Raw genomic sequence first — 15,010 nt, forward strand, 5'->3', positions numbered from 1 at the left:
CTTTGAGACAGACGATTCCTTCCAGTCCCGGGTCTGCTACCTATTATTGATGTACAGGCAAACCTTGAAGATATTGTGAGTTCAGTTCCAGACCACCACAATAAAGTGACGATCATGGTGAAGCGAGTTTTAATCTTTTTGCTGGTGGAGGGTCTTGCCTTTAATGTGTTAAAAAAAAAAAAAAAGCTACATCTGTAAAGCACAATAAAGTGAAGCACAATAAAATGAGGTATGTCTGTAATTTGAGCAAATAACCTAACCTTTGTGCCTCGGTTTACTCATCTGTAAGATGAGATGATAGCGGCTATACTACCTTTGCCTAGATCAAATAAAAGAGATGTTACAACCTCCGAAGTGCTAGTCATATATAAGATATTATCACACATACACACATACACACGTGTCTGTACACATACACAACTTACTTTTTAATACCAAGGCTCATGGAAGGAGAATGGCTGGAAATTATTCACACCTACATCCAGGAGCCCTCTCCTGGGCCAGCTCCCCCGTTTGGAGCCCTTGTTTTGCCAGCCATGGCCACTTGTGTTTCTTTTGCTGCTTCCTCATTTCTCTGATCTAGAAATGCTGGAAGCCCCCGGCTCAGTCCCTCTGGCCTCTGTTCTTCTTTAGGTACATCTAATACCTGGGTGACCTCATCCAGTCTCAAAGCTTAAACTGCCACCTATACTCCGACTCCCTAACATGCCCTTCTGATTGGGGCCTTGCCCCTGAACTCCAGACACATACATACTGATGCCTCTTAGACATTTTCTTATGTCCAAAAATAAACTTCACATACACACTGCTGCATATTAGACATTTTCTTATTTCCAAAAATGTGTCCATTTTCTATGCCCTAGCTGGATAGCTCAATTGGTTACAGTGTCGTCCCAATATGTTCTCCAAGGTTGCTGGTTCGCTCATTGGTCAGGACACATATAAGAATCAACCAGTGAATACATAAATAAGTGGAACAACAAATTGATGTTTCTCTCTCTCTCCCCCCCCGCTCCTTCCTCTCTCACTCTCTCTCTAAAATCACTAAATAAAAATTTAAAAAACAACAACAAAGACTTTTGACACCTTCTCCACCTCTTTCTCATACAGTTGTGTTGTTTTTTTTTTAATCCTCACCCGAGGACACTTTTTCATTGCTTTCTGTTTACAGGACAATGCTCCAACCAAGACGTATTGGCCAGGGTTCTTCCTCACATAGTTTTACTCATCTCAGTAAATTACAACTATTAAATTGAAATATGTGAAGTTGCCATTTTAAAAATTAAGAATAGTCAAATGTCAACTTCATTTGGTTCAACCCAGTACATTCTTCCAGTTGCTCAGACCAAAGGCCTGGGACTATGATCCTTGACCCCTCTCTTTCTCTAATACCTTATATGTAATCTATCAGGAAATCCTGTTTACTCTGCTATTAAGTATATCCCAGAAGCTTTATCCCATCATGTCTATCAAGCCATCATCATTATTATAATTGCTTTCCAACAGTTCTCCTCTCTTGAACCCTTGAATTCGCTCAGATAGAACCGAAGGATCCTTTTAAACCATACATCTGACCTTGCCTTTCCACTGTTTGAAACTCTTCAAAGACTTCACATTTCACTCTCTGTCAAAGCCAGTCATTACAGGCTTCCTGTGTCCTATAGGAGCTGAGCCTACCCTTTTTCCCTCACTGCTTTCTAGCCACACTGTCCTTCTTGCTGTTTCTCAAATGCACCAAGCATGTTCCTGCCCCAGGGCCTTTGCACTTGCCACTCTCTCAGCCTAAAACAGAAATGTCACCTTCTACATAGACCCTTACCAGCCCCTTCTCTTCTCCTTCCCTGTTTAGCTTCTCTCCCTAGGACTTATTACCATCTCAGATATTACATACTGTATTTTACTTATCTATCTGTTTGTGTTTTCTCTCCACTAGAATGTACACTCTATGAAAATAGGAATTTTGTCTGTTTCATTTACTGCTATACTTGTATAGCCACCAATGCCTAGAACAGCACGTGGGGTACACTAAGTGCTCAAATATTGAATGAATAAAAGGAAGAAAGGAAGACTGTGGCTGAAAAGTCAAAAAAAGATTAACAGCTTACAGCAGTCCCTGACAGTCTCTATAGAACAGCAGGAAACCTTACATACTGAACACCTACTCTGCGCCAGGCACTGTGCCAAGGTGTGGTCCTTACAACGTAACAACCTGGCAGGATAGATGTTATTTTTGCCACCTTCATGGATGAAGAACCTTAAGTTCAAAGAAGTTAAGTAATTTGCCCAAGGTCACGTAGTCAGGAAATGGCAGCATCAGGATTCAAATCCAGGTCCCCAATTTCAAAGCCATGCCCCTTGCCCTTTGTCATGTCACCCTGTTTGTGGATGCAAATGAAAAACTTAATTTGTTCACGTTGATGAACTCATTATTTGAAAGGCCCAACCTAAATCTCCTTCATGACTGTGCAGACTTCCAGGCTATTCTAAACCAAATGAACGTTCCTGTGAAAAAGTCTGTGCCCCTTCTCCAGTGTTCGCCATGGCAGCAAATGGCACTGCCATTTGGCCAGCTGCTCAGACTATCCTTAGAGTCTCCCTGGTCTTTACTTCTTCCCACCCTCACATCCAGTCCACCAGCAAACTCCGTGAGAACTCCCTTCAACATATTTGCCAAACCTGAGCCCTCCTCCCCGCGTCCACCTAATTCAAGACACCAGCCCCGCCGCAATAAATCCATTTGTTGGCCCCTTTGCCTGCGCTGTTGCACACCATGACCCCACCTCACAGTCCATCCTCTGTCCAGGAGCCAGAGAGACGTCTTAAAATATAATTCAGTCCAAGACACTCCCCACTCACGGTTCTTCATTGGGTCATCCTTAGACTGAGACTAAAACCTCCATTCGGTGCCTCTGTGGGGCTGTATAACCCCTGAGCTCATTTGCACATCTGGGCCTCTGAGCTGGCTGGTTCCCTCTTTCTGGAATGGCCTTTCTGTAGGTCCTCACAGCCAACTCCCTGCCTTCTGCACTCAGATCTTTATTCAAATGTTTATCTTCAAAGAGACCTTCCCTGACCACCCTGTTTTAAAAGGTAAGCCCCTTACTTTTATCTCCTTACGTCATTATAGTTTCTTAGATTTTAATTTTATTATTAATTTTTATTTTATTACTGGAAATGTTTAAATATGCCGAAAAAACTTAGGGCATAGTATAACGACCACCCAAATCACTACCATCCAGATTTAACAACTGTTAACATTTTGCCATTTCTGCTTTACCTGCGTGTAGGCATTTGTGTGTGTGTACAATTTTTCCCCCTAAACCTTTTGAAAATAACCTTGAGACAGCGTGATACTTCAGTCTTATATACTTCAGCATGCTTACCCTACAAATAACATTTTCCTTTATAAGCATATTATCACACATAAGAAAATGAGCAGTGATTCCCTAACATTTAATTTCTAGACCATAAACAGATGTTCCTACTGCCCCCTCCTTGTCTGTTTTGGTGGGGGTTTTTTTGTTTGTGTGGGTTTTTTTGAGCGAGAATCCATTGAGGATTCACACAATGTATTTTGACTTTATATCTCTCTAGTGCTTTTGAGTTTCGGGCCTCCTGCATCTCCTCCCTCACCTCTACTCCCATCTCTTTCTGTGCTACGTACAGGATAGGCAGTTAATAATAAATAATTGTTAATGACTAACTGAGAAGTTCTACTCCTCTATATAAAAACTTGTTCACTAATACTTATAAGCAGCATTATTAATAATACCAAGAAGTGACTCTGGCTGGTGTGGCTCAGTTGGTTGGAGCATCGTCCCATAACTGAAAGGTTGCAGTTTGATTCCCAGTCAGGGCACATACCTAAGTTGCAGGTTCAACTCCAGGTCCAGGCATCTGGGCATGTATGAAAGGCAACCAATCAGTGCTTCTCTTTCATCTCAATGTTCCTCTCTCCCCCTTACTCTCTCTCTAAAAGCAGTGGAGAAAATGTCCTCAGGTGAGGATTAAAAATAAAATAAAATAAAACCAAGAAGTGGAAACAACACCAATGTCCATCAGCTGATGAATAGGTAAATAAGACATGGTATATCCATATAATGGAATATTATTCAGCAATAAAAATAAATGAAATACTCATATATGCTTGAAAATATTATACAAGGAGAAATAAGCCAGTCACAAAAGAAATACATGTATGATTTCTTTTATATCAAATTCCAGAAAAGGTTCATCTCTAGAGACAGAAAGTAGATTGGTACTGTCCTCCCGCTGGAAGGAATAGAGAGTATGGGGGTGACTGCTAAGGGATTCAGGCCTTTTTATTTTGTTTTTTAAAATACGTTTATTAATTTTAGAGAGAGAGGAAGGGGGAGGGAAACATTAATGTGAGAGAGAAACATCAACTGGCTGCCTCCCATACACGCCCCAACCGGGGATCGACTTGCAACCTAAGCAGACGCCCTACCTCGGAATCGAATCCCCAGCCTTTTGGTATTCAGGATGACACGCCAACCAACGGAGCCACATCAGCCAGGGCTGCATGGTTTCTTTTTCAGTTGATGAAAATGTCCTAAAATGGATTGTGGTGATGGTTGCAGAACTCTGTGAATATACTAAAAACCATTGAATTGTATGCTTTGAGTGAATTATATATGTGAATTATAGCTCAATAAAGGTTTTTTTTTTTTTTAAAAAGGTCCTAATTTTCCTTGTTGCTTCAGATCACAGCAAATGTTTGCCAAATATCCTCTTTCCTCCTCTCTCATCTTCTCCCCTCCCTGGTCTCCTCCTCTATTTCGAATATGACAGAGGTGCTGAGGAGCAGAGAGAAGGAAGCTTCACCTGCTTTAGTGAAAGGCTCTTTATCTTCCAGTCTACTGACTGAGAAGAAACACAACTTCCCTTCCCACTAAATGTACTTCTTTGCCTCTCTGGGACTGAGTTCCCCTTTTGTCCCACCAAATGGGGAGCAAGCCCTTTCTGCCAGCTTGTGGGGCTGTTGCAGGTCAAGTTCCTCCTCAAGGGCAAACACAGATGCCAACCACTGGAGTCCAGGGCAGCCTTGCCAGGTTCCGTGTGTACAGAGAGCACTTCTATTTTGTGGGTGTTACGTGGCTGGAGTGGCTGCTTGTCTCCAGTCCAGCCTCCCTACTGCACTGTGAGTAGGAATTGTCTTAATTATCTTTGTGTTTTCTGGGCCTATAACAGACATCTGCACTTAAAAGGTATAATGTGTGTACTTGGCTCTCTGGGAAGGAATGGAGAGGCTTGGGCCTCAAGAGAGATGGCCTCAGAATCTGGGGTCCTGAATTCCAACCCCAGCTGTCACAGAGGACCTGGGGAATTCACCTGCTCATACCTGACAGGCTGTCGGGGGAAACTGGCTAATACCAGGAAGGTCACACTTAGGATAGTTTACGTTGAATCAGGAACGTTAAACGTTTTTGATTAAGTGTGAAAAGATTTAACCAAATTTTTCTTATTCCTCTCAATGCCAACCAGGTCTCGTTTGCTAATTTTGCGGGAGCAGAAATGGAGTTGCTTTAGGGGAAAGTGAGATGTATGAATTTATTTAGTTATCCAAAGAAAAAGGAAGCTAAAGTGAGCAACTGGGACTCCAGGTTCCTTTTCTTTCCTAAATTTCTCTCCTCTGACTTTCTCTCAAAGTCTCAAGAGGCAGTTCGGTTTTACTCAGGACACACTGGCTACCTTGGCCTTATTCCAGTGATCACATGGCAATGGGTCCAGGAAAAGTGCCCTCAGCTGACTGGCCTATGATCACTGGCAGGGGGAAGGGGGAGGATTGTTACCAAACTCTGCAATGATTGGTTTGATCCAATTACCTTCTTCTTGGTTAAAAATGATCATTTTGCAATATATACATATATCGAATCATTATGTTCTACATCTGAAACCCATATAATGTTATATTCCAATGATATCTCAATAAAAAGTACACATTGATATATGCATACATAAAGTAATGAAAAGATATGCATCAACATGTTTCTTAATTAAAAAGTTTTGCTCTTTGAAGGACACATCAAGAAAGTGGAAAGATAACCCACCAAATAGATAAAAATATTTGTAAACATATATTTGACAAGGTTATACTACCCAGAATATATAAAGAATTCTTACAATGCAACAATTAAAAGATATATGACCCAATTAAAAAATGGGCAATGGATTTGACTGGCCAATAAGCATATAAAGAGATGGTAACATCATTTGTCATTAGGGAAATGCAAATCAAAATCATACTGAGGTACCACTTGTCACCCCTCAGGATGGCTATAATAAAAAAGACAGACAATAAGTGTTGGTGAGGAGATGGTGAAATTAGAATCCTTATAGATTTCTGGTAGGAATGTAAAATAGTACAGCCACTTTGGAAACGGTCTGGCAGTTCCTCAAAAAGTTAAACATAGAGTTGGCATATGACCCAGTAATTCAATTTCTAGGTATGTACCCAAGAGAAGAGAAAACACAAAACTTGTACACCATCATAGAAACACAATTCATAATAGCCAAAAAGTTAAAACAACCGCAATGTCCATTAATTTATTCATGGAAAAATAAATGTGGTATATCCATACAAGGGAATATTAATCAGCTATAGAAAGGGATGCAGTTCTGATATACGCTACAACGTGGATGAATCTTGAAAACAGGCTAAGTGAAAGAAGCCAATCACAACAGGACACATATCATATGATTCTACTTAACATGAAATGTCCAGAGTAGGCAAATTCATAGAGGCAGAAAGTAGGTCAGTGGTTTCCTGGGGTGAAAAATGGGAAGTGACTGCTAAGGGGTATAGGATCTCTTTCGGGGTTAATGATAATGTTCTAAAATGAATGGTTGTACAACCTTGTGACTATAGTACAACCACTGAATTGTACAGTTTAAAAGATTGAATTTTGGGGTATGTGAATTACATCTCAAGAGAACATAATGATACCAAATAGAGCTTGAAAAAAATTAAAAATAAATAAAATGACACTGTTCGAATGCCATGTTTCAGGCTAATGGTGGGGCCAATGACCAACCACTTTTGCACAGTTGCAGGCCCAGCTCTGACTCGTGAGGCCTCTGGACCATTGCAGACAGTTGCCTCACTTCATCATGAGGAGAGAACACAAGGAAGCTCTCGATTCACACCCTTTTTTTTAAAACCTGTGCTTACCAAAGTTGCAGTCACCTGATTGTCCAGATCCTCAGGGTCCTGAGCAAGTGTAGAATCAAGACAGTAAGTCAGTGTTCTGGACCCAGTTTATTCACCCTCCTGGCTTGGCCAAGCCCCACCCCTTCCCAAGCAGTCCTGCCAGGTCTTGCCCTGCAGCACCACCTTCTTTTGTGGCCCTACAGTCACAGCTGCTGTCTTTGCTCTAACTTGCTCGGGCCCTGTCTCAACCGCCCCTTGGAGCTCCAGCACCAAGTCCAGCCCAATGAATTCCAGGAGCCTCTGTCTGCCCAGCAGCTCCTCAGAGGAGCTCCTAACCACTCAGACATGGAAGGAACACTCGAGGGGTAAACTTTGACCAAAAAGGAAGGCAGGACGGGACAAGCTGCCAGTTGCTCGCCCTGCTTCTCTCCTGCCAACCGACTCTTCCAGTCCTTGGAGACATCCCAAGTGAGTGAGCGGCAACCCTGTGGATTTGCTTCTGAGCCCCTCCCTGGCCAGCTAATACTCACTTTCTTTCCTTTGCTCTAGCATTTTACCTCGCTCTTGCCACCCTGGATTCACAACCTCCCCAGTGAAACATTAACCCTTAGGCTTTGCCTCAAGCTCTGTGTTCTAAGAAGTCTAGGCAGGCAGACTAACCGCATTTGCTCGAGAATAAAGGGTTTATAAACTCTCAAATGCTCTGTGGGCTATTTTCATCATCCTGCATTCCTACCTTGCCCCATTAAATAGAAACTTCTGCTCACTTCTCCGGGAGGGAATGGTACTGGGAAAAATAGTTGTAATCCTTCTCCTGACCTCCTGCACTCCATGGGGTGTTTGCCCTGCAGTTATCCAGCTGCTTTGCTGAACACTATGTAAGTTTAATTCGGGGAGGGAAAAATAAGAAGGCTGTTTGGATGTAGGTGCCAGCCACATTTTTTCCAATCCAGCTCCATCTGTAATAAAGCTATATTTTCCTCTCAGTTTATCTGATTCTTTTCGTTTTTATTTTTTTATTAAAAGATTTTATTTATTTATTTTTAGAGAGCAGGGAAGGAAGGGAGAAAGAGAGAAAGAGAAACATTAATCAATTGCCTCTCCCACATGCCCCAGCCATACCCCAAATGAGGACTAAACCCATAACCCACACACGTGCCCTGATCTGGAATAGAAATGGCAACGTTTCGCTTTCCGGGATGACACCCGACTAACCAAACCACACCAGTCAGGGGTCAATTTCTCTGACTCTTAAGCCCCGTTATCATTCAATTCAAAGCCTGTGCTAGTTGTGGGGGAGATCGCCGTGCACGTTAATGAGCTCTCATGCTCCCCACAGACTAGAATCGGTGTGTAGACACCCCTGAATCTTCTTCGGCCCAGAGCAGGCTACCTCCAGCCAATGGCTCTCGATGTAGTCCAGGCAGAGCCAGCAGGCAGGGACTTCATAGGAGCAACACTGGCAATAGGGACGTCAGTGTCATATTAACACGTCCCTATCTTGTCTGGGGCAGAAAGTTAAAATGTGTTCACAAGATGTAAGACATACCAGTTTAGGTCATCATTGTGCTACTGACAGGCATGCCTTTTTAAATGAATTCTTTTATTAAAAGATGACATTTAGTTTACGGATTTTTTTGTTTCCGGTGGCTGGGCTCCAAATGTCAGATTGGAAATTCCCAACAGTGTGCCAAAATGTGGGTTACAGGTGTGCGGGGGACAGATGGACCCCACAGCCCTGAAGCGGCCTTATGCAATCAGTTTATCCTCCGTGTCACACGAACATGGTGCTTTGCCGCGATGTGTGCCACGACACGAAAAAGCCTGGGAAGCGCTGTGGTAAATCACGCTTTTAATAAGGGATATTTGGCCTCCTCTGAAGTGGCGTGCTAATTAAAAGTGTTTGGGAATTATTGATGTAAGAAGGTCAGAGGAATATTTGTTGAATGAATCAGTGAATCCATGAAATCAAATAAAGACAGCCTGTGTCCTCCTGTGGTCTCGTGTAGGAAACAGGTGGAAAATAAACCCCACTTATCTGAGTAGAGAAACTCTTTGGAACAGGGCGACAAGGAAGAAGAGAGGACCTACTCGAGGAAGAACAACACAATGTCCCAAGTTTCCCCCTCAGGCCTTTCCACTCAGCCCTCCTTTGCTTCACTGCTTGTAGTATAGACAGGCTCTGCCTCCCTTGAAGTTAGTGGCAGACCTTCTGCTCCCCTGAGGCCAGGTCCCTTCTCCTCCCACCTCTAAATAGATTACCTTCCGTTTCCCGGGAGGCCCTCAGTCCCAGCTCCTGCAGCGGCCCAGACGCACAGGGGAGTGTGCCTTTGTTTGCAGCTCTGCTCCCCTGCCCCACCACCAGGCTGCTAGAATTTGGAACTCTCAAAAAGCAAACTCTGGGCTTCACTGGCACTGAATATAGAAAACACTCCGTCCAAACCTGTGCCTCGTTGTCCAAGCTATGTTCTTGCCCAAGATTTTTGACCAGTGCACAAACAGGGGCTAAACCTCCAACATCATTTACCCAGGAGACTTCTGAAACATACAAAGGGTCTCAGAACAACTGGCCTGGCCTCCTCCTAGCAACAAACTGGGTACTGGTTAGCAGTGATTACCTACTGGGTACCACACTTGACCCTGCCCAGAACCTGGCCAAAATTTATATATCATTCTTGATTTCCCTTGTTATACTCCTGACTTCTGGGTTACCCCAAGTTTTCACATATCCCTCATCTACCTTGAAAGAGAGGAAGGGGTATGCAGTAGCTGCTGGGAATGCCTGCCTTCAGTACAAGGAAGGTGCAAGCCAAAGTCCCCCGAGGCCCCAGTTTGCTGCCACCCCTAGCAGACAGATCATTCCCCTTCCGGCGCTGCCCTCCCCCACCCCCACTAGTCTCAGAGCTATTTGCTTCCCTTGAGGCCCAGTGCCTCCTGCCAGGCCTCTGCTGCTGCTGCTGCTGCTGCGGCTGCTGCTGGGGGAGTGTGTATGTGTGTATGTGTGTATGTGTAATTCACCTGTGTGCCTGACAACTCCCTCAGAGGGCGGCCAAGGCAGGGGTAGCAGCTATTTTTGAGGGGCGCCAGGAGGCTCCTCAATGCTTATGGAACCAAATGCTCAACTCAAATGGAAACAAAGAGAAGAGGGAGCTGGGCAGGAAAACAGAAGAAAAATTTAGAATTCAGAATCAACCACAGAGGCTTATAGGCCTGAAATGATTATTTCTTATTGGTAATAACCCTTTTCTGATTTTAAAAGTAATGTCTTTCCAGTGGAGAAAATTTAGAACATGTACAGAAAATGACAATCACCTATAATCTCATGTCCCAGATAGAAATTCCTTAGTATTTGGCATATTTTCATTTTTCTGCTCACATATTTTTACATAGTTGAAGTGTATTGTATATCTGAGTTTGTATCAACTTTTTTCACTTACTAAATCATAAGCACCTGCTCCTAACATTGTTTTTAGCTGTTGTGAACTATTTCATCATATAGATGTACCATGATGTGTTTAATGTTGATGGATTCGTAGACACAGGTTGTACCCTTTTTATTTCTTGTTATAATTAATGCTGTGTACTTGTATATAATACTCTATTTTTAAAACTTTCTTAGGATGTATTCCAAATAAAATGGAACTCCTGGGCAAAAGGTATGAGCATTTTAAGATTCTCGATTTTCAGAAAGGTTGTACAGCCAGCCACCACTGACAGCATTACATAAATAAATCATTGACACCCTCTTCCCCAAAAATGAACTGAACTTTGTTCATTTGCAACAGTTTGCCTTTCTGGGTGTAGATGGAGGAGAGGAGACATCCTCTGTTGTGTTAGAGCTCAATTTGTCTTTGGCGGCTGAGGCAAGGTCCTGGCCAGTACCAGGAGACTAGAATATTCTAGAATGTCAAAGGTTCATTGTTGTCTTTGCTGAATTAATTGATTGGTGCCCAACTTTCTCACAGCACCAGAAGCTCTGTGAGCATGAAAACCAGATCTCTTTTACAATACTCCTGGGGCCTAGGAGAGTCATTGGCATATCTAGCCAGGTGCTCAATAACAATTTGTTAATCAGTGCTTAGGTGAAGTTCCTCACCTCCTCTTTCACTTCACTGTCTAGAGTTCTAGCTCAGGTGGCATGGCCCAGGTTTCTGTAGAGAATTTTTCTCCCAGCCTTCATTGCCATCTAAGGAAGCTCTGAGAAAAATAAGGAAGGGTACAGAGGCATCATTCACCAACATTTGTTCCCATCCATTATCCATTTCTCCTTTCTGCTTTGTTTCCTCCTCATTGGACTCTTTTTAATTTTTTTTAACAACTTAAAAAAATTGATTTTAGAGAAAGAGGAAGGAAGGGAGAAGGGAGAAAAGGTGGGAAGGAGAAACATCGACTTGTTGTTCCACTTATTTATACATTCATTGGTTGCTTCTTGTATGTGTCCTGACCGGGGATTGAACCTGCAGCCTTGGGTATCAGGATGATGCTCTAACCAACTGAGCTAGACAGCCAGGGCTATCCCTCCCCATTGGATTCTGTCTGGGCCAGATGCATAGTGTTCCCATGAACTGACTTCTCACATGGCTCCTTCTGTGGGGAGGCCACTCCTCCCAGCCCCCGCTGGCTCTCCTTCCTCCCTGCAGTCGCCCAGCTGAGACATCCTCACATCAGACCTGAGCATCGCTGTGTTGGCATCAATGGGGGAATATTTCTGATTATAGTACAAGGTTTGCTTGCTTCCCACTGCATTCCAGCCATCTACCAGATCTGTAATTAAGCCAGGAAGGGGGAAAAAAAAGAACTTATGTGTTTGATATGACTTGTTTTGGAGAAATAAGTATTTGCTGGTTATTAGATATTTTTCCCTCAAATCCTGCTGGGTTTTGGTTGGTGTCCCTTGAGCTCCCACACACAGATCACTGGAATTAAATTTCTCTCACTGAGGGATAACAGTGTGTCTGCTGTTGAGATAACTGAGTGTGTTTTGAGGTTTTTCTTCGTTTCTAGGGATGGGAAGAAGGTCTTGAGTCAGAAGTGTCAAGAAGGTTGTGCCAAGGAGCCCTTCTTCGGCAACCTGTCTTCCGAAATGGAATGACCCTACCTGTGGTGGTCAGCTGTGCTAATCACATTCATTTTCAGCACAGGTGGAAACATTTAACTTGGTCAGTTTTATTAACTTTTCAAGGCAGAGTTTTTATGCAGCAAACACAAAAGAAAACATAGCAACTCTCCCCACTCACACACACACTTAAACAAGGAAACAAACACCTCGCCCATTCATACAAACGGTCTTCCAATGTTTTCCTTGGGTGAGGATTTTTTCAAATAAATCTGTGTTTGCTAAATTATTAACACTTTGACAATTAACTGCCTAGAACCAGGAAAGACAGGTCTACTAACTGGCCAGGGTACTAATCTTCACAAGCTGGCAAAGAATTGGCCAAATATGATAGACAATTCTAGTACAAACACTCTGCCTCATACAAACAAACTTGTCCCTCTCTGGGAGGACAAGCTATCACACTCTGAAAACCAGGAGCTCTCTGTTGGTAAAAGAGAATATCAAACAGAGGCCTTGGTATTTAAGCCTTGTAACATGGCCAGTAAGTCCAATATTGTACTAAGATTTCTAACTTCTACTGGCAATTCATTCATCCAACATTTCTTACGCACTTATCTTGGGGACACAGATTTGTAATAGGGGGGATATGTCCTCAAGATATTTCTCAGGCCATTAGGGAGATTGAGACATTCATAATTACAGTGCAAGTAAACCTCCCCTCTTTTCTTTTTTTAGTTAGGATGAGAAATAAATGCATGATATGTGGAGTAGTATATATGTAGATGTATAGATTACAATTGAGAATCAACTGTGTTTGTTTCTATGGTCCTGGGTGCCTAAGAAAGGAGTGAAAGACATTTTCCCTTCCCTATATGGTAAACAGCCTCTTAGATTCCCGGGGAATTTTTACCTGCAGGAGGTGGTGAAGCTCATTTGTAAATCTCCTATCAGGGAGGTTAGATTTTATTGTCTAAGGAAGCGTTGTCCAGGGGGGAAGGGGCAGCAGCAAGACCCCAGGGGAGTCCAAGGATGGGGAAGAACTCGGTTGCTAGAGGCCTTGGGGCCCGGGGGTGGGGGGTGGTGTGGAGAAGCTCAGGCTCTGAGCAGGGAGCTGCACAAGGAAGCTGCAGGATCGTGTGGGACAGCAATGTCAGAAAGAAGGGTCGGGAGCAGGGCCTGAAACAGCAGTTCTGGCTCATAGAGCAGAAACAGCAGGGCCAACGAGGCCTTCTTCCTGTTGGAGGACTGTGTCTGGGGGAACCCTTTTTAAATACTCCAGGGTTGAATGATGATCCAAAGGCACAAGCCTCATTACTCGAACAATTGATATCAGACTTCAATCCAAGTGGGTGAGCTTGAGGTGGTTCAGATTAATGCCAAAAACGTCCTTTAAAAAGTAATATATTTAGCCTTGGCTGGTGTGGCTCAGTATATTGAGCACCAGCCTGTGAACCAAAGGGCTACTGATTCGATTCCCAGTTAGGGCACACGCCTGGGTTGTGGGCTGGGTCCCCAGTGGGAGGTGCACAAGAGGCAACCACACACTGATGTTTCTCTCCCTCTCTTTCTACCTCCTTTCCTCTCTCTCTAAAAAATAAATAAAATATTTTTTTAAAAAAGGTAATGTGTTCACCATCCTCCTTGTTGTTGATCAGGTCATACCTGCTACATGTGTGGGATACTATGTCACAGTGAGGAAATTGGGGAGGGCCTTCTGGAGGAGGTGACATTTTAGCTGAGACCTACGAACATCTCAGTGAGCCAGGCTAGGGCAGGATTTGGGGTCGGGGAAGAGGTAAGTAGAGAAGAAGAAGAAGAAGCACAATTAAAGGGTAAGAGCGGGGACAATGGTGTGCTCAGAGAGAGCACAGTACATGTCAGATGAACTCCTGGTACCTCCACGTGACTGGAGAGAGGGAGAGGGGGAGGACAGACAGAAGAGGTTCAACATCTCACTTACCATAAAGTCTGGAGGTAGGTCAGGTAACTTCAGGATCTCTCCCCAACTACTTCTCCCTCTTTTTCGGAACCTCCATCTCCTCAAAGCATTAGCCTATGAGAGCTGCCACCCTTGGTAGCAGAAAGTACTGAGCACGCAGTGTTCTTTTCTTCCTGCTAGAATAACTCCAATTTTTTTCCCTCATGCAGATATGAGCTTCACTAAACCAATCCTGGTCATCTTTTGCCCATGCTAGAGATTTGTGTAAGAGTGGGAGTGTGATATAATTTCTGACCTCTGAGACCTAAGGAGAGATAGCTGCAGGCCTTCGGGGAAAGATTGCTTTGCTCCTGAAAACACTGGAAGAAAGGGCACGTCCTCTTCTGTGAGATGTTGCCGAGTCGGCCTGTGACTCTGGAACTGGGTCAACCATCATGGAGACCATGTAAGAAGCCAGCTGAGGGAGGGGCTGACCCACCCATCATCCGAGAATCCTTCCCTCTGATCATCACTTCCTACTTTTCTAGCTCACTTACTCCCATGATTCTTCAACCTCATCAGAGCAACTCTCCAGTGTCATAATCCACAGTCTGCCCATGTCCTTATGTCCCTCTTACCCACTTAGATTCCATGGCCCACTGCTGTATTTGCTTGCTAGGGCTGCCATGACAGACTATCACAGACTTTGTGGCTTAAACAACAGAAATTTATTGTCTCATAGTTCTGGAGACTGGAAGTCCAAGATCAAGGTGCCGGCAGGGTTGGTTTCCTCTGAGGCTTCTTGCCTTGGCTTGCAGATAGCCTTTCCTGTCCTCCCTACCACTGTCACCTTCGCCCCCAC

This window comes from Pteronotus mesoamericanus, unplaced genomic scaffold, assembly GCF_021234165.1.
Source record: "Pteronotus mesoamericanus isolate MK-2021 breed Mesoamerican mustached bat unplaced genomic scaffold, CSHL_Meso_final scaffold_85, whole genome shotgun sequence".
Lineage (NCBI taxonomy): Eukaryota > Metazoa > Chordata > Mammalia > Chiroptera > Mormoopidae > Pteronotus > Pteronotus mesoamericanus.